We start from the raw sequence: 26,539 nt of genomic DNA on the forward strand, positions 1-26,539 counted from the left end.
TCAATCCTCTCTCCCCTCCCTTCCTCCACCCCCCCCTCCTGTACCTGGCCCTACAGACTCCCTCCCCTCTGCCCTCTTCCTCCCCCAGTCTGTCTTCCTCCCACTGGACTCATCTATCTATCCATGTCCCACTCCCACCTCCTCCTAACCCTTTCCCCCATCCCTACTTCTTCTCCTCCTCCTTCCCCTAGCACTCCTGCCCTTGTCCTCCCTCCTCTCCACCCCTGCCTCATGCTCATCCTCTCCACTCAACACCACCATGCCTCACCACTTCTCCTCCACCTCAACACTCCTCCTCCTCCTTTTCACCACCACGCCTCATCATTCCTCCTAAGCCTCATCCAAACACAAAGACAGACAGACAAACAGAACAAACTATCAAAAACTTTCACACACACACAGATCAAGACAATAGACCAAGGGAAAGGGAAACAGATGAGAAACAAGTCACAGGACATCGCACTCAGAAATTGCTAACTATCTCCAACCAACTACCACCAACTCACCGACTCTCCTAGCGCCGTCACACCCTCAAAGAGGCAACTGCAGGAAGCCAGTATATATATAAACCAGAAAAATAATGTGCCATACACTAATCTATGCAAGACGCGTAAAATGACATGCTGACGCAATGCGCAAATTGCCTATCCGATGGCATAGACAGGAAATTAGCATAACCATGCCCACCCCCCCCCCCTTTTTTTTTTTTTTTAATTGTGGGTGCTGTTTCTGGGCCAGTGGTCCCCAAACCTGTCCTGGAGGGCCACCAGCCAGTCGGGTTTTTGGGATATCCACAATGAATATGCATGAGAGAAAATTTGCATATTATGGAGGCAGTGCATGCAAATTTTCTCTCTTGCATATTCATTGAGGATATCCCAAAAACCCGACTGGCTGGTGGCTGGTGGCCCTACAGGACAGGTTTGGGGACCACTGATCTAGGCCTTAGCCAGCTAAGTCATCTGGGTAACTGATTATTGGAGTTAGCCAGTTAACTTAGCCTTGGATTTATCAAAATGCACTAAATATTGCATGCGATAGGAAAAGGGGTGGGGAGAGAGAAAGAGAGAGAGACTAGCCATAATATGCTCACACTAGATAGGTATTTATATCTCTATGGGAGGCCCACCTAGTAACTCAAGGTGAGGTTTAGGTATTAGTGTAGGGGTTAAGGGCCACTTTGACATTCAAAGTGAGACGTACAACAGAACAGTGCTCCCTTGTGAAGATTTGATGACCTTCAGAGTGAGGAAACTCACCCAAAGATGAGATTTGTGCAATGCTCTCTCAACCTAGCTTGATGGACTCTCTACCTGTATGCAAACTTCTCCCACTTAGTTGGCTAAATTCTAGCCTCCAAACTTATTAGGTAGCCAGATATTAATTTAGTTGGCTAAATGCTTTTGAATAGGGACCTCAAAGAGTATTAACATGCTGCCACGAAACTGGAGGTGATAAGGGTCCTTACCTTTCGTCGCCAGTGATGTCTCCGCAGCGGCGGCTCCGGTGCCGTCCTGACTCCTCCTCTTCCTGGGCAGACTCCGCCCTGATCACCCTATTTCACACAAAAAGGGAGTTTTCGTATGTGAAAGCTATTGAAAATGACCCCCTTAGCTGGCTAACTAGCTCCTCCCCAGAACTCCCGAGCTAGCCGGATAACGTTTTAGCAGGATTACTTGTTAGCTGGCTATCTCAGGGCTGGTAATGTGTGAACTTAGCCAGACAAATGGCACTGAATATCGGCCTCCCTATTTTCTTTTTTGTATACATCATATCATGGCTAATCTACCTGTGTTGATAAACTGTATTTATATATTTCTATGTCTGTGCAAAGAATTAAAACTATTTCATTTTGCTGTTTCAGTAAAACTCTGAGCCAGCATCACGGTTGCTGAATAACAAAACCAGGCTTTGCTGTGGTTATGGGTTGTTGTTTTTTTTTCTTTTCCTCTATGCAAAATTTGCAGCTGAGTAAAATCCTGAAGAACTCTGAAGAAATGTATTGTTGTTGAAAGGTTTTGCCTGTTCCAAGTGAACCCCTCTCCTGTACTCAGAGCTTGCTGGGCAGGATGAAGTGGTTAGGAAAGCTCAATTTTAAGAAACCTGCATAACTTCTAGCATTTTTCATCCTGTCTGGAAAGCACTTATGTGGTGGTTGAATCCACCCGCCTCTCCATCCAAAAGGCACAATACGTTCTTCTTAGAAGCAGACTGATCAGGTTCAAACTGCGTGTAAAAGGAAGGTTGTGTGATCGCCTGCTATTTCTAAATTCTATGCTTTCTGTTTCCAAGGATCCAACTTTTCGCTACTCCCTCATCCCCTTAAAGCTGCCCAGTTCAGCTTCTCTCTCTTAGCCCTTGCTCCTCATTTTTGACTTGCCCTTAGCTAAGGTTGTTTTTACCTTTTTAATAAAATGTTCCCCTGTTTTGTAACTTTTGCCCTGAATCTAAATAAATCACCTCCTTAAAGGCTCTGTTATTTCCTGTCGGCCCCTGGATGAAATGCTGTTTATTTGCTCAGGGTGTGTGCTTTACACATGAGTGTCTGTAACTAAACATATCGCCCATTCATTTTTATGTCCCCAAGTGGATCAAATTTTAACAAACTGCGCTCTGTTTTTAAGTGCATTAATGATACCCCAAATTTACTTTTTAAAAAAGTCTGCTGTCTGCTAATTTTCTGCCAGATTTGAAGTTTGAAAATGAAATACAGATAAATGCCAGGAAATTTAAAACAAATTGAAATGAAGGACCTGCATTTTTCTCTCTGTTGACAATACTTTTCTCCTTGGAGGACACCTCCTCTCTTGGGATCCTATTGTTCCTCCATCTTTGCCATTAGAAGTCCCTTTCCTTTGGCAGGTTTTAAGAGTTGCTCCTTGGGGCGTTCCTTTGGGCGTGATGGAGTCCAGGCACCCTGTGTAGTATAAGGGTGTTTACACAGTTTTCTTTGGGAGGGGGGGTTTACGGGGAGAAAGTTTTTAAAAAATGCATACATGTTATTTTATGCTATGTTATGTGATATTATAAAACCACAAGCGCATAAGAAGTTGCAATACTGGGTCAGACCAAGGGTCCATCAAGCCCAGCATCCTGTTTCCAACAGTGACCAATCCAGGCTACAAGTACCTGGTAAGTACCAAAACATTAAATAAATCCATGCTACTAATGCTGGTAATAAGCAGTGGCTATTCCCTAATTCAACTTGATTACTAGCAGTTTATGGACTTCTCCTCCAGGAACTTGTCCAAATCTTTTTTAAACCCAGCTAAGCTAATTGCTTTAACCACATCCTCAGGCAATAAATTCCAGAGATCTAGCCTGCCCCTAGTGAGATTGGGGATTGGAGTTAAGCTATAGATTACATTTTCTATGCTCATATTTTGTAGTGATATTTTACTGTATTGGTTTTGTTATTGTATTTTAAATGCTGTAAACCATCTAGGGTGGACTGCAAATGTAAAAAATGAAATACCAACATTTGCATCAACATCCACTGGAATCCATATGAATCATGAACAGTGGCCAGAAAAACAAGACTGGCAAAAGACAAGTCTCCCCAGCCCCAGCACTTGTCTGCAGGCAGCTCCTAAGGCTACGCCCCGGCACTGGCTCCTCACAGGCTCTTTTTCTTTTTTAATGCAATGAATTCGAAAATACCTGAAAATTTGGGGGTATTTTTGTTGAAGGCTATTTTTCGTTTGGAACAAACAAAAAATGGCTTCATTCATCATATTGCTAGTAATAGCAGTGGCTATTTTCCAAGTCAACTTAATTAATAGCAGGTAATGGACTTCTCCTCCAAGAACTTATCCAATTCTTTTTTAAACCCAGCTATACTAACTGCACTAACCACATCCTCTGGCAACAAATTCCAGAGCTTAATTGTGCGCTGAGTGAAAAAGAACTTTCTCCGATTAGTTTTAAATGTGCCCCATGCTAACTTCATGGAGTGCCCCCTAGTCTTTCTTTATCTGAAAGAGTAAATAACCGATTCACAACTACCCGTTCTAGACCTCTCATGATTTTAAACACCTCTATCACATTCCTCCCTCAGCCGTCTCTTCTCCAAGCTGAAAAGTCCTAACCTCTTTAGTCTTTCCTCATAGGGGAGCTGTTCCATTCCCTTTATCATTTTGGTCGCCCCCCAAATGACAAAATGATTTAATTGACAGCTGATGAGCCTTATTGCTTAATATGCATTATTTCAAAATATTATAGAGTACACAGATAATCTTAATAGAGAGATAGCTGTGGATTACATTGTGAGGATCCTGGCAGCTGTGCAGCCCTCCCTCCAGTAGGGGCCCTCAGTGGACTGCAGTCTGAGCTGCACAGGCCTATGCCTTGCAGGCTCCCTAAGACAGCTCAGCCACTGCCATATAAGCCTGCCTCACATGCTGCTCCCTGCCTCCGTTTAGGTCTCTCTAGCTCTAGTTGTGGTTGCCAGGTTCTTGGCCTCTGGTTCTTAGCCCTGCCTTGCTTTGTCCCTTGCTCCTGACTTGTTCTTAGTGTTCTGCTCTCTCTGTGTCCTTTGCTTGTGTTTTGTTTCTAGTTTGGTTCATGTTTGTCTGTCTCTTGTCGGCCATCTTGTTCTGTCTCCTTTGCTCTGCATTTAGCCCTGCTCTTGAGGGTGGCCCTTAAGTTCCTGCCCTAAGGCAATTCAAGTCCTGCCAGTTATCGGAACCCAAAGGCTCAACCTGAGGGGGAGGTGGCCGATATAGGGGAAGACTCCTTCCTGTCCTGGTCCTGCTCCAGCCCTACCCTGTCCTAGTCCTATCCCTGAATCCAGCCTACCCACCGCTCCTATCCTGGGGGTTACCCCTTTTACTGGCACACCGACCCCTGACATACTCATAGTGAGGGTACGTTTCAAACAACTCCACGTGGCCCCATATACGTGCACATCTGGTCGTACGTAGACCTACATAGTGTTTTATAATTTGCTCATATGAGGTACGTACAGATTATAAAATACACATATTTCTACCCCCAAACACACACATACGTATGGATATGTGCAATGCCTTGAAAGCACACATTTTTCCTGACTATTTTAAAAACATACAGGTGCATATTTTACAAGCGAAAAAAACTGACATGCACACGTAAAATCCTGATTTCCACACACACAAGTCAGTATATATTAAAACATGCATGCGTAATTGAAATCACCAGTTTGCTGATACCCCTAGTTCAGCCAGTCCTTCTCCAAAGTTATCAAGACCCTCCTAGTTCTTCATACTGTAGTAGTCCCCCCACCAGTTCACTCAGACCTCCCACCCAGCCAACAATAAACAGATGAGTCCACTATCAAATGCACAAGATCATTAGCAGGTGTAAAATTATGCAAATAAGTTGCCAAATATACATACATAAGTGGGGCACGTAGCTCCTGGCCCACCCTGGAATGTCCCTAGACCACCCCTTTTTTCCGCATGTTAATCTGCATGCAAGACTGAAAATATGCTTGTATTTTTGATGTTTTTGAAATAGCATGCACACAAGTACAAGCTACTTATGCGCATATGTGCTAATTTTACCCATATAAATGTTTCGAAAATTCACCTCACTGAATAAAGAATATTGCGGCATCAACAATCATAATCATAATATGCAGTAACTGGAATGGGAGAGTAGCATGGTGCCCACTGGTTTTCTCTTAGTGCGCCTAAACGTTCCTCTTATTTCTTCCAAATTGTAGCATGCATTTATTTATTTAAATTTAAATGGGGTTTGTTTACCTGTGAAGTAAGCACCAGATGGGCAGGGAAACAAAGTTCTCCATGTGCCCACCAAATGTCTGCATCATCCCATCCATGTCCCCCAATCTCTAAGGGTAGCTAAAGGTGCACCGATGAAGACCAATTGTGGTACGGTTTCCTTTTCTTGTGACATGACTGGGATCCGGACTGAGATCATCGACTTCATTTGCACGGGTTGGAAAGTTCACTGGTTACCAATCAAATTCAGGATTCTCTTTAAAGTCCTCATGATGATCCACAAGGCCCTGCATAATATCTCCCCACTCAATCTATCCTTCCAACTACGGCCGCACACCTCAGACAGACCCATCAGAAGAAGACACGCTGTATACCCCACCTGCAAAAACATCTTTAAGGAAGCGCACCCTTTCCACAGCTGGGCCTCCCCTTTGGAACTCGCTCCCACCGGACCTTCGCCAAGAACCCTGCCCTCTGGTTTTCAAAAAGAAATTGAAAACCTGGCTCTTCAGCCAGGCCTTTTCGGATTGATAAGTCCTTGCATTGAGGCTCCCCCGGTTTATGTCCAGCTATAGACCTGATGTGCGATTCCAAGCACCCTTTTCCTTACCGGCACTCCACATATCCCTCAAATCCTTAACTACTCCACGAGACAAAGACTATAATAATGCCTTAACCTAGCCGTGGATCTACACGCAGCTAGAAATCACTTAGTCCCTCTATGAATCTTTCTTAATGCACTTTTTTGTGGATCTCTTCCTGCGGGTCAAATTAGTTCACCCGGCTATCCTAAAGATTATTTGGAAGTTTCATCAAGTATTGCCCTATGTTTTCCATTAATTTTATAGTAGACTTCTAATGTTCCACAAGTTTATTGCTTCTGCTTGTCCATTGTACCTTGTTCATTGTTCCGCTTGTTCATTGTACCACATGTTTCATTGTATCCGCCATTTTGGCGACCATTAAGTTTTATGTAAACCGGTGTGATATGTATCCTATACAGGAACATCGGTATATAAAATTTAAAAATAAATAAATAAATAAATACTTTGACAGTCAGCTGTGATTGCTCTGCGCCGTGTTCAACGTTCCTTTCTGAGAACATCTGGATGAGCCGCACGATTTCTTCTAACCATGATGGTTCTTCCCATTGGTATCGGATTCCAGCTTTGCATTTTGCTAACCTAGGACATGCTATACTGGGGACATTGCTTGCTCTTCTCTCGCTGCACAACTAGAGCACTATGGCATGGCCATCATCATATTACTACTTACAAGCATCTTCACATTTCAAACTATTAAAACCATTTTTAAAATTACCACCTGCCCAATGAACAGTTTTATTTCCTCTCTGTTCATCAAAGCCACAGTATAAATGCTAACTGCTGTACATGGAGACTCTACACAGAAATCTGACATAAAGACAGCATCATTTTTAAGCCCAGTAGACACACTACTTTACAAATTCAGGAGATCTCAGTGGCTGTATAGGGTTCTAACTGCTGTATATTTGACAAGGAGACTGTGAAAGCAGAGCATGTGATACAAGGAATTGTTCTGAGGACTCAGCAACAGGGAACAGATCCCTATGGTACTCACCAAGTGTTCTGAGGACTACCTCAGGGAAGCAAAACCACGTCTCTAAAATGTTAGACATGGCTTGTTCTGCGATTGATTAGTTGGTTGAGCTGAACCAGCAGATTTTTAAAGAATTAATAAAACTATAAAACGAACTTTCTTGTTCCATGTAGTGTGCTTTGATTCTCTGGAAGAAATTCTACCAAATTCCATTGGGAAGCTATGGTGTCAGAGCATGTCGATAACCCTATAACGTTTTGAGCCACCAGCTGAAAATGTTTGCCTCATCTCTCAATGGACAAGAAATACAAATTATGCTCTGGGCAGTTTCCTATGAAATTACCTTGAGCTATCATTGGAAAAATGATGTAAAATGTAAAACAAAATTTAAAAAACCCCAAGATGTATTTTAAAGGGTCATAAAGAGCAGGACTGTGACATGTATGTAATAAGACTACTACCAAAAACAACCGCTTGGGACAGGAATACAGATAACCATAAATCCAAACGCTATCCACATACAGAAGCGACCGCTAGCGCTGAACAGGATCTTTATACGTGACTATCAAAATCCAAAGCCAAGGAGGCCGATGTCTTATTTATAATCATGGGTGCAGAGCATATTATCCTGCACTCATTTTTTTCAGAAAAAAAAATGTGTTGCAAATATAACTACAATAATAAGAACTTAAAAAATTGTGAAACAGTACGTAGCTTGGACTCAAAAGATGAGATGTTACTCCAAATGTGATGAAAAAATAGCCCATGGGGAACTTCATAACTAGCGTTCAGTTTGCAGCATGAGGGTCCATAATATAAATCTATTTATAAAGTCCAAAAGTCCCACCACAGAATCACGTTTGTCGAGGCACATAGAGAAACTTTCCCCTGACTCAGACTTGTCAATGCCAAACAGTCATGCATTACAAGGCAAAAGGCACCATATAAACATCACCACGTAGGCTAAGAGCCAATCATAAGAAAGAGTCCAAATTGAGTTTTTACAAAGTATAGCTTCAGAGTCCCCTCCTCGCAAATTGAGAGGAACAGATTCAAGTATCGACCATGTAAGCTGTATGTGAGTGGTCTATACAATGTTGTATTTTAGCAGCAGTAACTTTATTTGTCCTTAAACCAGGGGTGGCCAACTCCAGTATTCAAAAGCCACAAACGGGTCAGGTTTTCAGGATATCCTATATGAATCTGCATGAGGTATATTTGCATGCACTGCTTCCCATTGTATGCAAATGTGCCTTATGCATATTCATTGTAAATATCCTGAAAACCTGACCCATGAGTGGCTCTTGAGGACCAGAGTTGGCCAGCCTTGCCTTGCCTTGCCTTAAAGAACTACAGTATTCAATAAGAAGCTTACAAACAGGTCTCTTCATATAACCTATATATATATATAATGCTCATGGACATTGAATCGTATATACCACAAACGCAATGAAGTTCCCAGTAGGCTATTTTTTCATCTTGTTTGGAGAAACAGCTCATCTTTTGAGTCTAAGCTAAGTCCTGTTTTGCAATTTTTTAAACTCTTATGATTGTGGTTATATTTGCAATATAAAAACTTTTTTTTAAAGTAGGATAATATGCACTACATCTATAATTAGGACCTATGATTATAAATAAGACATCGACCTTGGTTTTTGGGTGTCGGTAGTCACATATGAGGGTTCTGTCCAGCGCTAGGGGTCACTTCTGTCTAGGAATAGTGTCTGGATGTACAACAAGCAATGCAGAGAGTTCAAATAAAAGTGTTTACAAGACATTGAAAAGAGACCGAAGGAAACTCAGTAAAGAGCTCATCATTTAGGGGGTTGTAGTGTAATCAGAGAAATGACAGAACCCAATCTTTTCAGAAAAGATGAGGACAACTTCTATTTGGCCATTTACTTCCTGCCTCCCAAAACCTGTTTTCTACCCTACAACTCTAGCTACCCCCTTTCTAGAGTCTTTTGTGTGGCTCAAATTCTGTATAAGAAAGCAGTCTTTGTTTTAATTTATTGAGCGTCTCAAGTTTCTCCAGATGTAAAACCAGGCCTCTTTTTGATATTAAGCCATCACCGGTTTTCTACGATTCTTATTGATACTTCTTGATTTAGAGAATGTGCATTTCTGGCAGCAAGAAATACGATCTTTGCCTGCACAATGCCAAAAGCTCATTTCTGCCTCTGAAATGCAAATAAAGCTCTACTGTTTTGAAGTATGAGAAGGTTTTCCTTCAGCTTCATGGCTATTGATCAAACATATAGTCAGGCAAGTTAGTGTAGGGTGCACGAGGCAGAGCCGGGAGTTACGCACTCCTGTCTCTCCTCAGCTGGATTCTCATTTTTCAGAGCTAGCTTTGTAAACCGACTCCGCCAGATGCACAGCCCTAATGGCCTTGCCTGAGAAATCATATCTGCATACCCTGATAAGACGAAACCGAGCCTATTGCTGCATTGCATCTGACAAGTCAAGTCTTAAGAAGCGCAGGTTCCTTCACTGCTTTATGGGGATGTGAGCTACCAGTGCTCATCGCATTTGTATTACATACTGCAATTATTATTAACTTATCAAGGATTGCAGTCTAGTGGATCACCCTACATACCTTGTCAGCACAGCATCCTGCTAAGAAATCCATGTTTGTCTTCACTTTGTGACAGCTGACAAAGCTGCACGTTGCTGTACAGAGTGTTTATCAAGAGCTAATGGACAGGCACAGATTAAAGCAAGTGCAAAATAGAGGAATATTCTGGTCCCTGAGCACCCCAAGGAACCTCCTGCTTTCCAAGGCATGCCTGCTCTCTCTCACCATGTACAAGGTGTAATGAAATTATTTAGCCCCAGTCTGGCTACCCTTTGAACTCAGAGCCCACACAGACACCCTCACAGCAATTTGAGAATATACAGAGACATGTAGAGGCATGGCCTTAGTCTCATCCCTGGCACAGCTGTAGCCAAGCTCATCTCTGATGTTAAAAGATTAATCCCCCCACACAATCGCCTTCTGTTTACATATCTCCACACAATGGCTTTCTGCTAGCAGAAAGACACTATACAGAGGTCATAAGGTAACCAACCTCTGAAACAAACTGGCAGAAAGATACATATATTTAAGGATATTGTTTAACCAGCCTCTGACACAAGCCCTTACTATGTGGAAGTCCAATAACACAGCAAAGCATTAATTATTTATTTATTTATTTATTAGCACTTATTACCCACCCTTTCTACGTTCAGAGTGGGGTACAATATAGAACATATACAGACAATAGAGAGGGAAAGGTGATACAAAATTTAAGGAAGGGAGAGAACAGACAACTATCGAGGAAGTGAGTTCAGTAGTACTAGGGGTTAGCGGAGAGGGGACTAGAAGAGTAGGTAGCATCAACTGAAGGGGGATGAGATGGGGATAGTCCATTGTCATCTAGGTTGGGGAATGCTGTCTTGAAGAGGAAAGTTTTTAGAGCTTTTTTGAAGAAAGATCTTTCTCGGAGACATCTTATTGTCTTAGGTAGGCTGTTCCATAGGAGTGGTCCAGCAGAGAAGAATGCACATTGTCAGGTTTCCTCGAAATGGGTAAGCTTTGTAGATGGAGAGACTAGTAGCATCTGGTTAGATGATCTGAGTTGTCAGGAGGGGGAGTGGATTTTTATTGTTGAGACAAGCTATGAAGAGTAAGTTATGGATTGAGAAATGGATGATCATAGCAAATTTATATTGTATTCAGTAGGAGGTGGGGAGCCAGTGAAGAGATCTGTGTTCAGGAGAAATATGTTCACGCATGGAAGTGTTGGTAAGGAGTCTTGCTGCCCAGTTTTGTATGATCTGAAGAGGGCACGTGGTGTATAGAGGTAGGTCCATCAGGAGGGAGTTACAGTAATCGATCCCTGAGAAAATAAGGGATTGAAGGACCGACCTGAAGTCTGCATATTCGAGAAGGGGCTTGAGGTAATGTAGCAGTCGTAGTTTATAGAAGGAGGAGTTCATGATATTTCTTATATGGTTGCGCATGGAGAGAGAAGGGCCAATAGTGACTCCCAAGTTTTGTAAACTTTGGGAGATGGAGATGGAGTGGGAATCAAGTTATATGGCTGGATGTGTTGACAGTAAAAGGACTGACCCAAGCAAAGGAGAAGGGGAAGAAGAAAGAAGCAGCCATCCAGATGGACTGAGGAACAAACCGTGTTCCGCTGCACTTGGCAGATTTAACTATGAATGTACTACACAGTATTATTTGTGTTATCACCTACATAAGCATCATTTCTTATTGCATTGTTAGTATAACCAAACCATTTAATAAAACCAACTGCCTGGGATCAATTTGTGGTTATTTTCTCTGATGGGTGAATGTGGTGTGATTGCGGCCCCCTTAGATGTCCCCTAAAGTGCCTCATGTGATATGTCCAGTCAGTAGGCCTTTTCACATCTGAAAAACCACAAGAAGTCATAACACAAAGATTATTCATTCTCAGTCTTATCATCAACCTCATGTACTTTGGTAGAGACTCACTCGTACCTGTATTGAAAGCCACGCTTTGCTTTTTTTTTCCCCCTAACATTTCCAGATGGAGGGGGCATTTTTCAAACAGCTCACAAACGTGACTGGTTTTAACACATGTACTTCTTCCAGATTTTTCAACAGGAAACCCTGCAGGTACTTTCCCCTTGAGAATTCACGCATGGTAGGCATGTTAGAGCCTCCCACATCATTTGCGCCAGCTCCGCTATGTGGGTGGTTGAGCGGCAGTGGGAGAGGGATGGAAAATGGCACGTGTGCTTTTAAAGAAGGCAATTTTTCCCTGTGACTAATGAAGAAGTAGTAATGTGGGACTTTCAGAGCCTTAACGAGCAATATGATTTAGATAATAAAGACTTTTTTTTTACGCAGCTACAATTGAGGCATTATGTGGAGTCTTTAGTCACGCGGTTCTTAAATCATAGTCCAGGGGCTGATTTGACACAGTTCTCTCAGGTGGAGGAACTGGAGGAGCTCACCCTCTCTCTGGACAGCATAAGGCCAGAAAGAAATTGGAGGGAACACACCAAATGAGAAGTTGCTGGAAAGATGGGAAAAAAAAAGAGATGGCTGTGAATCTTATGGCTGCAACTCTGCAAAAATGTTTTAATAGAATTAAAGGGGGGATATGATAGAGGTCTTTAAGATCATGAGAAGTCTTGAAGGAGTAGATGTGACTCAGTTATTTACACTTTCGAATAATAGGAGTAGGGGGCACTCCATGAAGTTAGCAAGTAGCACATTTAAGACTAATCGGAGAAAATTCTTTTTCACTCAATGCACAATAAAGCTCTGGAATTTGTTGCCAGAGGTTGTGGTTAGTGCAGTTAGTGTAGCTGGGTTCAAAAAAGGTTTGGATAAGTTATTGGAGGAGAAGTCCATTAACGGCTATTAATCAAGTTTACTTAGGGAATAGCCACTGCTATTAATTGCATCAGTAGCATGGGATCTTCTTGGTGTTTGGGTAATTGCCAGGTTCTTGTGGCCTGGTTTGGCCTCTGTTGGAAACAGGATGCTGGGCTTGATGGACCCTTGGTCTGACCCAGCATGACAATTTCTTATGTTCTTATGTTTTTAAAGAACTATCAGGTAATATAGTCCTTATGCGAAGCACAATACAAGTTTCTACTGAGAGCTTTTGTATCTCCACTTAGGGCGTTTAGAGCCAAAATAATATTGTCAGATGTATAAAATGTAAAACAGAGCAGGGGGTTTTGGGGCATTTATTCTGGCAAATGAAAAGATTCTGGGAGAAAGAGATATATTATCTGAGAAAAATAATTAGTCAAAAGATCCACCAACAAGTTGCGGCAGTGCTTTTTGATGATGTGTCAGAGCTGCCAATCAAAGGCAAAGGTGATTTGTTAGGAAGGGCTTTCTAGTGGGGGAAAAAGGTGATGGCAAAGCCTGCAGGGAAGTTGATTCTCCATCCTTATGGCTTTGGCGCAATATGTTGCATAATATTTTTTTTAAAGGATACTCTTTTATATTCTGCTTTTTCAGGTACTTAAAAGCAGATTCTATTCAGGTATTGTAGTTATGTCCCTGGCCCCAGAGGGCTCATAATCTAAGGTTTCTGAGGCAATGGACAGTCAAGTGACTTGCCCAAGGTCACAAGGAGTGGCAGTGGGATTTGGACCCTGGCTTACTTGATTCACAGCCTGCTGCTCTAACCACTATAAAAAGCACTAGACTATGACAAAAACCATTTCCAATCCCAAGGTGATGGAAAGCCTTGGGATTGGAAATGATTTTTGGCATCAAACACACCTTCTGGCAACCTGAGAGCCACATTTACAGCAGCTTGCACCAAGGGCTCGTAATGAAATCCTCAATGATCTATAAATAACATAAGTTTGGGCTGCAGTGCCAAGGATTATTAATTGGAGGACAAAGGGGAGAGGGAAGTGGGAACTTTATAAGGTACCGCAGAGTTAAGGGGTTTTGTTTAGATTTGAGAGAGGTCTGGGGTGGGGGTAGTGCAGGGGGAATTATGATTAGCAAGCAACTGTGTATGCATTGGTTTTTGACTGAAATATATGGAAAAGATATTTATTTGTATTCTTGCTTAGTGTGCGGAAGGAAAAAATGTTCATCAGGTAATGTAGTAAATGGCAGACAAAGACTAAAAACATCCATCCAGTCTGCCCAGCAAGGTGTTGAGAGTTGAAACTGTTGCTCCTGCAGGACTACTCCATGCAGAAATGTTACACCAAAATTACCACCCATTATCCTCCTAAGTAAGACCTCAGCTTATGTGGACTCCATCCAGCCAGACCACGGCCATTCCTGGCTCCCTCTCATCAGCTGCCTTCTCCAGTTTTTCCAAGGCACTTTTCTTCCTGCCTAAACCATGCTCTAATTGGCCCCGCCCTGTTTCCACCTCTTCTGCCTATTTGTGTTCCTCAATAAAAAGTTCAGTTTCAATTGTGCGGTGGGGATGAAAATATGAAAACAAGAATTGTATGCATAGTTACTTGATTTACATAAGAAACCAATGTATGCCAGGTTATGAATATAAATCACAAACTTTAATGTGAGTTAGCAAAATCAATTTAACTTTAGCAATTACATAAAATATGTCAGGCTGTACTCAGGAGTACATCTTCAAAGATTTTTTTGGGGTGGGAGGAGCTGGAAGATTGTACGTGTAAAATCGATAGATGCACGTAAGCAGCCTCTGCACATAGTAAGCGACTTTTCAGAAGGGTGGGAGTACACGTACTCATTTCATTTACGGAATGAACTTCCAGACTCCATCAGATTGTTAACCTGCATTTCTGTTATTAAAACGGCAGTAAAGATATTAGTTTGGAAAAGCCTTTGGCGATTCGCAGTAAAGAAATCCAAGTTGAGGTGTGCATGTAATCTTATTTCCTCAGAAGGTAGCCTTTGCAGGCACATTGATCATTTTATGTATTTTATTTGTGATGTTTTGACTAAGTGTTCAGATAATGTCTTAATTGTTAGATGGCAGTTGCTGGTAGCATGTTGATCGTTTTATGTATTTTATATTTTATGTTTTGTATGTTTAATATTTTAATATGTATTTTTATTGTATGTTATTTATGCTATGATTTTATGAATGTCCTGCTTGACAAACTAAAAAGAGTAGCAAATCACCCAGATCAGATGGTATACATCCCAGAGCGCTGAAAGAACTGAGAAAAGAAATTGCAGACCTGCTATAGTAAATTTGTAAACTATAATAACATCATCTATGGTACCTGAAGACTGAAGGGTTACCAATGTAATGCCAATTTTTAAAAAGGGATCAAGAGGTGATCCAGGAAATTACAGGCTAGCGAATCGGACGTCTTTGCCAGGCAAAATGGTAGAAACTATCATAAAGAACAAAATTGCTGAACATATAGATAAGCATAGTTTAATTGGACAAAGCCAACATGGATTTAGCCAAGGGAATCTTGCCTCACAAATCTACATTTTTTTTGTTTGTGTAAATAAACATGTGGATAAAGGTGAGCCAGTTGATATAGCGTATCTGGATTTCCAGAATGCATTTGACAAAGTCTCTCATGAGAGACTTATTAGGAAATTTAAAAGTCATGGGATAGGGGGCTGTGTCCTATTGTGGACTGCCAATTGGTTAAAAGATAGAAAACAGAGAGTAGGGCTGAACGGTAACATTTCCCAATGGAAAAAGGTGAATAGTGGAGTGCCCCAGGGATCTGTTCTGGGATCGCTGCTTTTTAATATATTTATAAATGACCTGGAAAAGGGAACAAGAAAGGTGATCAAATTTGCAGATGACAAAATTATTCAAAGTTGTCAAATCACAAGAGGATTGTGAGAAATTGCAAGAGGACACTGCAAAACTGGGAGACTGGACATGCAAATAGCAAATGAAATGTAATGTAGGCAAATGCAAAGTGATGCACATATGGAAGAGTAGCTACAAAATGCAAGGTTCCACATTAGGAGTCACTACTCAGGAAAAGAATATAGGTGTCATTGTAGAAAATTTGTTGAAATCTTCTGCTCAGTGTATGTGCCAGCAGCCAAGAAAGCAAATAGAATGGTAGAGATTATTAGGAAGGGAATGTAGAATAAAACAGAGAATATCATAATGCCTCTGTGTCGCTCCATGGTGTGACCTCATCTTGAGTATTGTGTTCACTTCTGGTCACCACATCTCAAGAAAGATATAGCAGAATTAGAAATGGTAGAGAGAAGGGCAATTACGATGATAAAGGAGATGAACAATTCCCCTCTGAAGAAAGGCTAAAGAGGTTGGGACTCTTCAGCTTGGAAAAGAGATAGCTGAGGGGAGATATGATAGAGGTCTATAAAATGATTGGAATGGAATGAGTAAACGTTAATCAGTTTTGAAAAGTACAAAGACGAGGGGACACACAATGAAGTTACTGGGTAATACATTCAAAACTAATAAGAGAAAACTTTTTACTCAACACATAATTAAGCACTGAAATTCATTGTCAAAGGATGTGGTGAAAGCTATTAGTGTAGCTGTGTTTAAAAAAAGGTTTGGATAAGTTCGTGGAGGAAAAGTCCATTAACAATTAAGGGAGAATTGCAGAAATCCACTGCTTATTCTTGGGCTAAGTACTTGGAATTTATCTACCCCTTGGGATCCTGCCAGGCACCTGTGACTTGGCTTGGCCACTGTTGCAAACAGGATACTTGGCTTGATGGACCCTTGGTCTGACTCAGTATGGCAAGCCTTATGTTATGTTCTTATGTCATGTGCCTTGACCATTTGGAATATGCACAGAATATAAATAACTACTGTTGCTGCTGCACAAAAAGCATGCATATACAAAGAGGGCGTATCCAGGGCATTCTGGGAGTGAAGCTTCGAAGTGCAGGAAGATTTACCTATCTTAGAAAACAGAGTACGCACACATAAACCTGCTAATCAAATCACAGAAAGTCTAGATGTGACTTCTCTTATACCTGCACGTTTTGGGTAGGGGGTTTGGAGCACCTGGTGGAAGGTGGTGGATGAACTGGAGAGGAATGAGGGTGAAAAACAAATGAAATGAAAGAGGAATTATAAAAAACAAACTAAAAAGAAAATGTTGGTGCTTCCCCCTATAGTTTTCTAGGAAGTGCATTAAAAAATGCATCGTCTAAAATATAAAAATCTGTTTCTCTATGAGACCACCCTATACACCCAAGAAACCAGAGAAAGAGAGGGTATTGCACATGCTGTAGATAGAAGAATATCAGCTCATAATCGGCTTTGTCTGATGCACAGAGATAAATCATCTATGAACCAACTGAACAAAATAACATCTAGTCTTCCATTTTAAGTCTATGTCCAGCTTACTAAAATAATTAAGCTAGTTAAAAGTAAATGGAATTTTTGTGTGCTTGCTTTATGGTTTTCTGTCTCTTCCTCCTATAATTCAATTACTACCAGATGTCTGCTTTCCTTTCTTTGCAATTGACAGGTATCTCATCTTGAAACATTCTTTTTAAGTTAAGATTAACTTACTATAAAATAGCTATTAAATCAGAAATGACTTTATAAACTTCAGCCTCTAATAAAATGATCCAGTTGGGCTGCTACAATGCTGTTGACCATAAATGTACAATCATAAGGGTTTACTCATGAGAAGAAAACTAAACTTCCTAGTTTTAGACATTTTATAGTATAGACAGACTTACCACTTCTGAAGAACATGAGGTTCCACCAAATTCTTTTGGAGTCAAAGGGAGATTTTAATTAGTATTACACCAGAACTGTGCAAATTACTTGAGAAAGAAACTCATACACAGATAATCATAAGAGCTTCCAGAAAGTATAGAGGTCAAAATGTAACAACGCAGGAATTTGTGTGCAAAACACTTGAAATGGGAGAATACACTGTCAAAATCAGAGCATCTATTGGGAAACCGTGTAGAAAGTCCATGAACTTAAGACTCAAATGGTTCTTGAAAAGTGCAGCTTACTTTGAAACATAACTTCAAACTGATTGACCCATATGGCCAATGTTATAAACGGGGGGGGGGGGGCTGGTGCCAACCTAAGGCTCGATGTTCTATTTTCACCAAAATAACTTCATTTATCACCTGCCTTTTTGAATAAGAATGTCATCCAAGGGTGGGGTACAACATATTAGAACAGTAACGTTTAGTCAGAGACCAATAGATATTGCAGCCTACCAATTCTAATAATCTAGTCTCAAGGAGAAAGATGTAGAGTAAGACTCAACTTGGAATAAATCACCAGCTGGATTAGGCTTGAATAAATGCACAGCATCTTTGTAAACCAGTAATTTGTAGCAGCACATTCAAGAGGATTAAACTTACAACTAATCAAAGAACTGAACTTGGAGACAGTAGCACGTTCAGGAGATGAACAGTAAGGACTAAATGAAATAGATCAGCAATATGACTAAACTTGAAACATGCACAACAACTCAGCAAGCAACGTTATAGCAGCATGTTCCAGGTTCTATAATCAGGGGCCAGGCATTTATTTATTTAGTTAAATATAGGACTGTGACTAGCACAGACAAATTCAAAAGCACTGAATTGTTTTTATGTCCGAAGAGGCAAGGTATTGCCACAGAACGTTGCCCTGACATTGTTTGCAGGAGAGGAAGTCCCCAGAATGCTTCCTGCTGATGTCACCTTGCTAGGCTTCACAGTAATCAGTGCACCATGTGACCCACTGAGAGGCACTTGTAGGTTGTAAAGCTAAATAACTGCTGCCAATTGAAAGATGCAGTAACTTTGAATCGTCGTAACTCGAATGTCTTGACTGAGGACCATTTGTATTCTGATAACCACGCTGCAGCAAACTGCATCCTCCTCCTGGGCTTGGAGGAGGGTGAACATTTTCATGCTGAGATTGAAAAAGCATGATAAACCGAAGCATTCATGTTTGTGAGTTACTTGCAAAATAAAAAATATAATAAAGTACACTTTTTTGTGGATCCATGCATGAAACAATACTTCCAGCTTCAGCAGTGCTGCTTGTTCACAAACACAAACTTTCCAAGGAAAGCTCCAGTTGGAAATTATGCAAACTATTGACCTCATTTACCAAGAGCCACAATCCTTAGGGCCACGAGAGTATTTATTTATTTAAAATGTATAAACCACCTATCAACATTCCTAGGTGGTTTACATAAAAAACATTCACAGTCAGTCAAATACTAATACCAAAATAAAACATCAGACAAATAAAACAAGCAATAAAACAAATTATAACCGGCAATAAAAATAAAACAAATAAAATAACCCATTAAAATAACATCAGATGCTTAAGACTCCTGCAGTTACTACTCACTAAAAGGTTAAACACTTGCTGGAACAGGAAGGCCTTCAGCATCTTTCTAAACCTGATTAAAACATCTTCTCCTTTCAACTGCTGCAGTAATGTGTTCCATTATCTAGAGCCCTGTATATAGAAAAGGTGATCTCAAGATTTGGCTAGGTCAGTGGTTCCTAAACCTGTCAGTCAGGTTTTCAGGATCTCCGCAATGAATATGCAGGAGATAAAATGTGCATGTACTGCCTCCATAGAATGCAAATTTTATCTCATTCATATTCATTGCGGAGATCCTGAAAACCTGACTGGCTGGGGGTCCCTCAGGTCAGGTCAGGTTTGGGAACCTCTGGTCTAGGCAAACTACTTTAAAAGATGGAATATATAGAAGTATTTGGGAAGCTGATCTGAATGATCTCGCTGGACGGTATAATTTCAAGGCAGCATTAAAACTGTGTGGGGCAATTCCCTTGATTCCTTTAAAAACGAACATGAGCAGTTTAAACTTCACTCATCATAATATGGGCAACCAATGATGTTTCATCAAATATGGAGTTATGTGTTGATGGCTTGCTATTCGTTCAATGGTTCTAACTGCAGAATTTTGAATTTATTGCAGAGCCCGTATAGAGTTTTGAGTCAGACCCAATACAGCGAGTTACAATAATCAATTGATGACATGACCAGGGAGAGGATTACAGTTTTAAGGTCAGTGTCTTTCAAATAAGGATGCAATCGCCTGTGTATATGAAGTTTATAGTAAGCACCGCGGCCAGGCCCTTACCTCCGGGCTCTCAGACCTGCTCACGCTTCCAGAAGCCTGGTTTGCGGCCTGTTTGGCAGCGTCCCCGCTGGGGCTGCGCCGCTGCAAGGTCTCCCATGGATGCCCGGCTCCTAGGCACGCGTGCGTGTCACTTGGGCGCTTTTCTAGGCCGTTTCCCGCCAAAGGTGACTCCGCCCAACTCCTGACATCAGATGCCGCGGCCTTGATAAGCCGGCCGCGTTTCCTGTTGCGCTGTGCCCCGGAGTGACTCACCTTGCTTCGTCAGTCCGTTCTTGCTACAGTACCTGCCTGCTACAGTACCTGCTTGGTTCCTGCCTGCCTGCTACAGTACCTGCTTAGTTCCTGCTACAGTTCCTGCCTGCTACAGTACCTGCTTGGTTTCTGCCTGCCTGCTACAGTACCTGCTTGGTTCCTGCCTGCCTGCTACAGTACCTGCTTAGTTCCTGCTACAGTTCCTGCCTGGTTCCAGTACCCAAGTCTTGCTACAGTTCCTGCCTTGTTCCAGAACCTGAGCCCAGTTACAGTATTGCTATTGTCCTAGTCTGGTTCCAATTACCTGTCTTGATCCACAACCCACCGAAGTCCCAGCGGCTGGGCCCCTACGGGCTCCTCCCGGGGGGGGGCTTCGGCTTCCAAGGGTGAAGCCACCTAAGTCCCAGCAGTTGGGCTCCTACGGGCTCCTCCCGGGGGAGTACCAGCTTCCAGGGTGAAGAGCATCTCGTCCCGCCTGAAAATCTGCCTCCCGGCCTGCGGTGTACCAGAGACATTGACCTCCTTTCCCAGTCTCCAGCAGGTTGGCCCAAGGGTCCACTAAACAGTAGGGATGTGAATCGTTTTTGAACGATTAAAATTATCGTCAGATAATTTTAAAATCGTCCAAAATCGTTAGAGTGCACGATACAATACAAATGCCCCCGATTTATCGTCAGGGGCATTTGTATTGTATCGTTAAATAGGGCACGAGAAAACCAGCACACCAAAAAACCCCTAAACCCACCCCGACCCTTTAAAACCAATTCCTTACCCTCCCCCACCCTCCCGAACCCCCCCAAAATGTTAAGTTACCTGGTGGTCCAGTGGGGGGGGGGGGGGGTCCCGGCGCGATATCCCGTTCTCGTGCCATTTTGGCTGCCACTAATTAAAATGGCGCCGATGGCCCGATTAAAAAAAAAACAAAAACCCGACCCTTTAAATCGACCCCCCCCACCCTCCCGACCCTTTTTTTTAAAGTGAGGCCCGCGCCGCTAAAAAAAAAAAAAAAAAAACCCCACCCGACCCTTTAAATCGCCCCCCCCCCCCAACCCCCCCAAAACCTTTTAAAATTACCTGGTGGTCCAGGGGGGGCCTCAGGGAGAGATCCAGGGGGCCTCGGGGAGAGGAGAGATCCAGGGGGGCCTCAGGAAGAGATTTCCTGTTCCCAGGCATCAGCTGTTCTAAAAATAAAATGGTGCCGATGCACCTTTGCCCTTACCATGTGACAGGGTATCCGTGCCATTGGCCGGCCACTGTCACATGGTAGGAGCACTGGCTGGCCGGCGCCATCTTTAAAGATGGCACCGGCCACCTTTACTCATCAGCCCTAGTATAATAATATTCATTATTAATCCCTATGTCCCTATGAGCGAGCAACATTCTGTCACACTAAGGTTTTCGCAAACAAACATATTCACATTTGAGAGGTAATGAATCAAATTGCATACCAAGACCAAACTTAGTATCAGATGGGAGCTGTGTATCCCAGCAAAAGCATGCAACAGTGTTATTCCAGTGCCTACTAGCCTGATCGTGCTCTTGGTTGTGGACTACACTATCCAGCACATTATACACTCATCTCCTAATTGTTCCTTTTATGGACATGGCACCCCCTTTTCCAATGAATAAGGTGAGGGGACACTTCTAAGCATGCTTCAACTGCTGATGTCATCATGGAGAAAGGGGGTCAAGCTAAAACCCCAGTGTGCTGAAATGTCAGGCCCAGCTTATCACCGCTCAGGTCTGGGCCATGCAGGAACTCTGCTGAGACTCACGTCGCTTCAGTGCATGGCCTGGAAACTTGAAGGAAGGAGCCAAACTTATTGGGTCCTGGTTTCAAAAGACGTTTGTGTTGGAGATGTAGAACTGGAATCATCCTTTTGAAAAGTGGGGCAAATAACTTTCTTCTCACTGCTTTTTCTCTGTACATCTCTGCTGATTTTGGCTATCTGTAAAGATTTAGGTGCATGCTGTGCTCTTATTTCATTATCTGTAAAATAATATACCATCTAAAAGTTTCATTGGCTCCAACTGGATATACCCTGGGGGAACGTGCACTGGCAAATCAAAGAAATGCATTCTTGTAAAGCAGAGCAGTGCAATCCAAGGGCGCAGAGTTCAGAAAGCTTTATCATTCAGTCAGTGTAGCAAGTTCTGCCCCGCGGGTACATACCATTAATTATCCATGTATGTGCACCACATCTGCAAACCTTTTAGTGATCTGCCAAACAGGAAAACTGTATCACTGTTCTGATTAAATATAAAAAAAAAAAGAGAGCTGGAGATGATCATTCAAAATATTTTAAAAAAGAATAACTGTAAGAGAGGCTGAAAAATGATGGGAGGTTTTAGGACAAATGGGGCAACAGAGTGAGGAAAACCAAAAGAAAGTCTATAAAACTGCTAATGATGGACATTAAGAAACCCAAGTTCCGTACTGTGTTTTATAGTGGCGATCCCAGCCAGATTCTTCTACCTGTTGGCTTTCCTATGCCTTGGCTCTGTTGTGTCCTTAATTTGGCGTTATCCTTTTCCTCCGAATACATTTTTTGTCTCAGATTTTACGCAATAAAAGTTACATGGCTTTTATGGTAACCGTCACCTTTACGTTAAAGGTTTCTCTTTCCCTAAATCCACGTTGGACTGGAGAGCATGACACAGGGCAGGAGAGAGAGGTCTGCAGTGATGACATCCACAGCTAGTGCAAGAGTATTTGGCACCCTAGGCAAATTTTGGTCATGCTCTCCCTTCCTCCAACTTACTTCCAAGCATGGTGCCCCCTCTTACCGGCGGCAGTGGCTCCAGCACTGCGCGTTCTTCTTTGGCAACATTGCCTTTGGCACAGCCTCCCTCTGGACCTCATGCTGGTGGGACTTTGCTGCCCTAGGTGACCTCCTAGTTTGCCTTACAGAAGCACCATCCCTGATGCCATCAAGGAGCGATCATGATCTGAAAACATGGCTGAAGTAAAGAGGAAAGCCGAGCACGGCGAGAACCAGCTCTCCACAGTTGCTAATCTTTATATGAAAGACGGCACTTGACGATGACAAGGAGTCCATGCTCCAAAACCTCTTTACGTGCTGCCTGCATGGAGTTTTCCGATGAGGGTTAGGACCCACAGCACCCTGCTTTACTTAGCAGTATAACAGTGGGAATGGTGGGGTAAGAAGAGCTCCCAAAAACCGATAAACGCTATCATCTCTTCAGAGACAAAATAATAACCGTATCAAAAAGGGGAATTTGGGTTTTGTCAACCAAAATCTTACTAAATGTTTTTACTAGTGCTTTTGCTTTGGTGGGCAATATTTTACTGGCAATATTTTAAATGTTTAATTTTTTTTATATTTTAAATTGTTTTATATTCTGCCTTCAGGTCTGAGGACCAATCAAAGCAGTGTACAATCGAATAAAATACAGAATGTAAAATACTGAAAATTATGTGAAAACAAAAATCACATACAACTAAACTAGTGCAAAACTAAAACATACGAATAAGACAGCACAATGATTGTCAGCCAACATCTCAGGGATAAACTTTGCTCGTCCTAATGATCGGGGCTTAATTTGCAGACAAAAAGGAGGGGCGGCAGAGAGCAAGGCCAGGGCCAGGTGTGACCTGTGCCAGGGGATGGGGCCAGGACCCGATGTGAACTCCCTCCCCCCTGGTCACCCTCCATCCTCCATCCCCAGCCCCCAACCACAGCTCAACCCTCAGCCGTCCTTTGTCCACCAGTATTAATTCGCACCATTGGCTCTGCTCCACTTCTTCAGGCCCTGATAAAAAGGTGGCAGAAAAGCATTCTAGCTCATTTCACCAGAACTTAAGTCCTGCGTAACAAACACAAAAGCGAGCTGAATTAGAAGTTTGCAACTTGTGAGCAATAGCACAGTGGCCAGGGTTGAGGGCTTGGCATTACTGCTGTCCTACTTCAACCCCCTTTTGGGTCTGTTCTTTGTGCTGCAGGGTCTGCTCAGGATCACACACTCACCTCCTGTTTCCTGCAGAACAAGAGGCACAAGGCAGACTAATGGGTGTGGGCGGGTGGTGGAAGGGCTGAATTAGAGAGTGGAGTGGCTGCTCCAGGCTCACCTCCTCTTCTCCTCTCCCCTGCAGGCTGCCTGGAGGGGAGGGGCTGGAGGAGAGCATCCCTGCTGCTCTGCCTCTTGTGCCTGCAAAGAAATGGTGTAACTTCATTTCAGGCCATTACCCCACCCATTAAAGCCCGCTAATGATGTTCTAACCACTCTACTCTGCACTCATCTAGGGAAAAAGCCTTAAACTTAAGCCTTTTTCAAAATCCTAAATAACCCGCTTTCTTGTTGAATCTTCTATGAGCAACTTATTCTACAGAGAAGGGGCCAATAACAAACAAGTCCTCGATCTTATCTGTTTCCCCATACAACCTTAAATGAAGGAATCATAAGGTGCGCTTTCCTGCAAGGATGGTACCACTTCTCCTTATCAAGCAAAGAGCCAGGGCCAACTCCTCTTGTTTGACGATGCCATTCTATAGCATTGACATGACACCATTATCATATATGCTGGAGTGTCTTACAGGGTCATGGCCAATCAATGCCATGTACATCTGGATGATGCAGAGGCTGAGAAGTAGAGGGGTAGAGAGGCAGCAGTGTTTGGAGCAGCTCATTGTGTGCTGAAGAAGGACTCTATATTTCTCTAGCTTAATATGCCTTCTAAGACAGAGCATTCATGTTGCTATAATACAGACATATCTTGTCTGATGGACACTTCTTCCAATCTTTTCTTTAGAAGATGAAAATTTAGAGAGAGCCACGAGACTGTACTGGTTGGACCACCCTGTAGCAGTAGTGCCTGGTAGATTTAGATCACCCGGTCAGGAATGCTATTCACGTAGGGATAAAACTGTGCTGAGGAAATGGAGTGGAAAATAGCAGTTTTGTCAGAATATCGTATTGCTTTGTTATGTAAATAATTGAACAAAATCCACATGGTGGTTTCTGGCAGGACAGCATAAATCCTCACACATCCTCTTGATGTTATAAAACAGGCCAACAGTGGAAACCGTCCTCTCTTTTGCATTCCCTGTTGTATTTCCAGTACTTCAACGGGCTGTAACCAGGCTGTCATTAATAAGCCCAATAACAGGAACCTACCTAAAGGGCGCCAGGTGGTATTTGCAAATACCGAGTCTGAAGACCAGTTGGCCTTGTTTTGAGGCAATCCTTAAACTCTCTAATATGGTGAAATGTCATCATAAGTAAATACAATATTTTATTTTGGAGCTAAGGACTAGCAGATAACTTGTGTTAGAACATTAAAAGTCATGGCTCCCCTTACGTCCTCCTTCGTGACCTCCGTTTGTTGGGCAAGCTTCTCCTATCTGTGCCTTTCTCCTTCAATGATAATTCCGCTCTCTGCATGTTCTCTCTCTCTCGTGACGCCGTGTGCCTGGCACGGCCTTCTTGAGATGGTGAGTCTTACTCCAACTCTGGTTGTGATCGAGTCCCGCTTAAAATCTTACATCTTTGACTCTTCCTGAACATGTTCCTCTCACACTAAATATATTTTCACCGTAATACTTAAGTGATTACTAAAAATGATTTATCTTCTTTGTGTGTCTCAAATAGATTGCAAGCTCCATGGAGAAGAGAGTCTCCATTTTATGTACCCGTACAGTGCCAGGTACATCTAATAGCACTACAGAAATGCTAAGCAGTGATAGGAGCTAGGGGAACCCTAAAATCTCCTGCCCTGAATGTACCAACTGCAGGGAAAATTGAGAGGTTAACGTTTGATGCTGCTGTGTGATGAGCAGCAATTCCTCCCTCCAACGGACTGCAAAGGGCTTTGCCTGCACAGCATTCCCAGCCCCAGGCGGTGACCCTCGGAACAGAAGATCTGACATGGAGTATCAAACCCAGTCCTCCATATGGCAGCATTTATTTATTTATTTACTTTAAAATCATTTATCGCCTAACAGAAAAAAAAATCTTCCTAAGCCATTTACAACATAATTCAAACAATTATTTAGACATATACAAAAATTAAAGTAAAATTAAAATATGATAAAATAAAATATAAATCTTTGCTAGACACATTCTTTCATCAAGCAGCAGGTTTTAAAAGGCTTCCTAAATTTAAGCAAATTAGTCTCTTCTCTAACATTAGATGGCAACTTATTCTATAACAGAGGAATCATTTCTGGAAAAGATCTTTCTTTCAGGCAGGAATGCCGAAACATTTTAACCCCGGGAACTTTCAGAAAATGACCCGACATCGATCTCAGGCATCTATTAGCTTCAAACAGGAGAGGACCCTGACTCTTAATTGTAGCTCAGGGTCCTCTCTTAATCAGTGACACGGCACATCACATTTAAAGGATGCTCCAGAAAGGCTGAATGTTTAGGTCTGTTGGGGTTTGCATAAACTTAAAAGGGCATGCTGAAGA

At 42.3% G+C, this 26,539-nt stretch overlaps 1 long non-coding RNA gene across 5 annotated transcripts in view; it reads left to right on the top strand.

Moving 5' to 3' along the window:
- LOC115073117 overlaps positions 1–26,539 on the top strand; it is a 114,739-nt gene that overhangs the window by 40,181 nt on the left and 48,019 nt on the right. For 4 of the 5 annotated variants that reach the window (XR_003851931.1, XR_003851930.1, XR_003851933.1 and 1 more), the window contains one exon: positions 19,692–19,780. The exons of the other annotated variant lie outside the window; for it this stretch is intronic. This is a non-coding gene — a long non-coding RNA (uncharacterized LOC115073117). The remainder of the gene's footprint in view (positions 1–19,691; positions 19,781–26,539) is intronic. 5 annotated transcript variants of the gene reach the window in all.

Source organism: Rhinatrema bivittatum, chromosome 11 (assembly GCF_901001135.1).
Source record: "Rhinatrema bivittatum chromosome 11, aRhiBiv1.1, whole genome shotgun sequence".
Taxonomy (NCBI): domain Eukaryota; kingdom Metazoa; phylum Chordata; class Amphibia; order Gymnophiona; family Rhinatrematidae; genus Rhinatrema; species Rhinatrema bivittatum.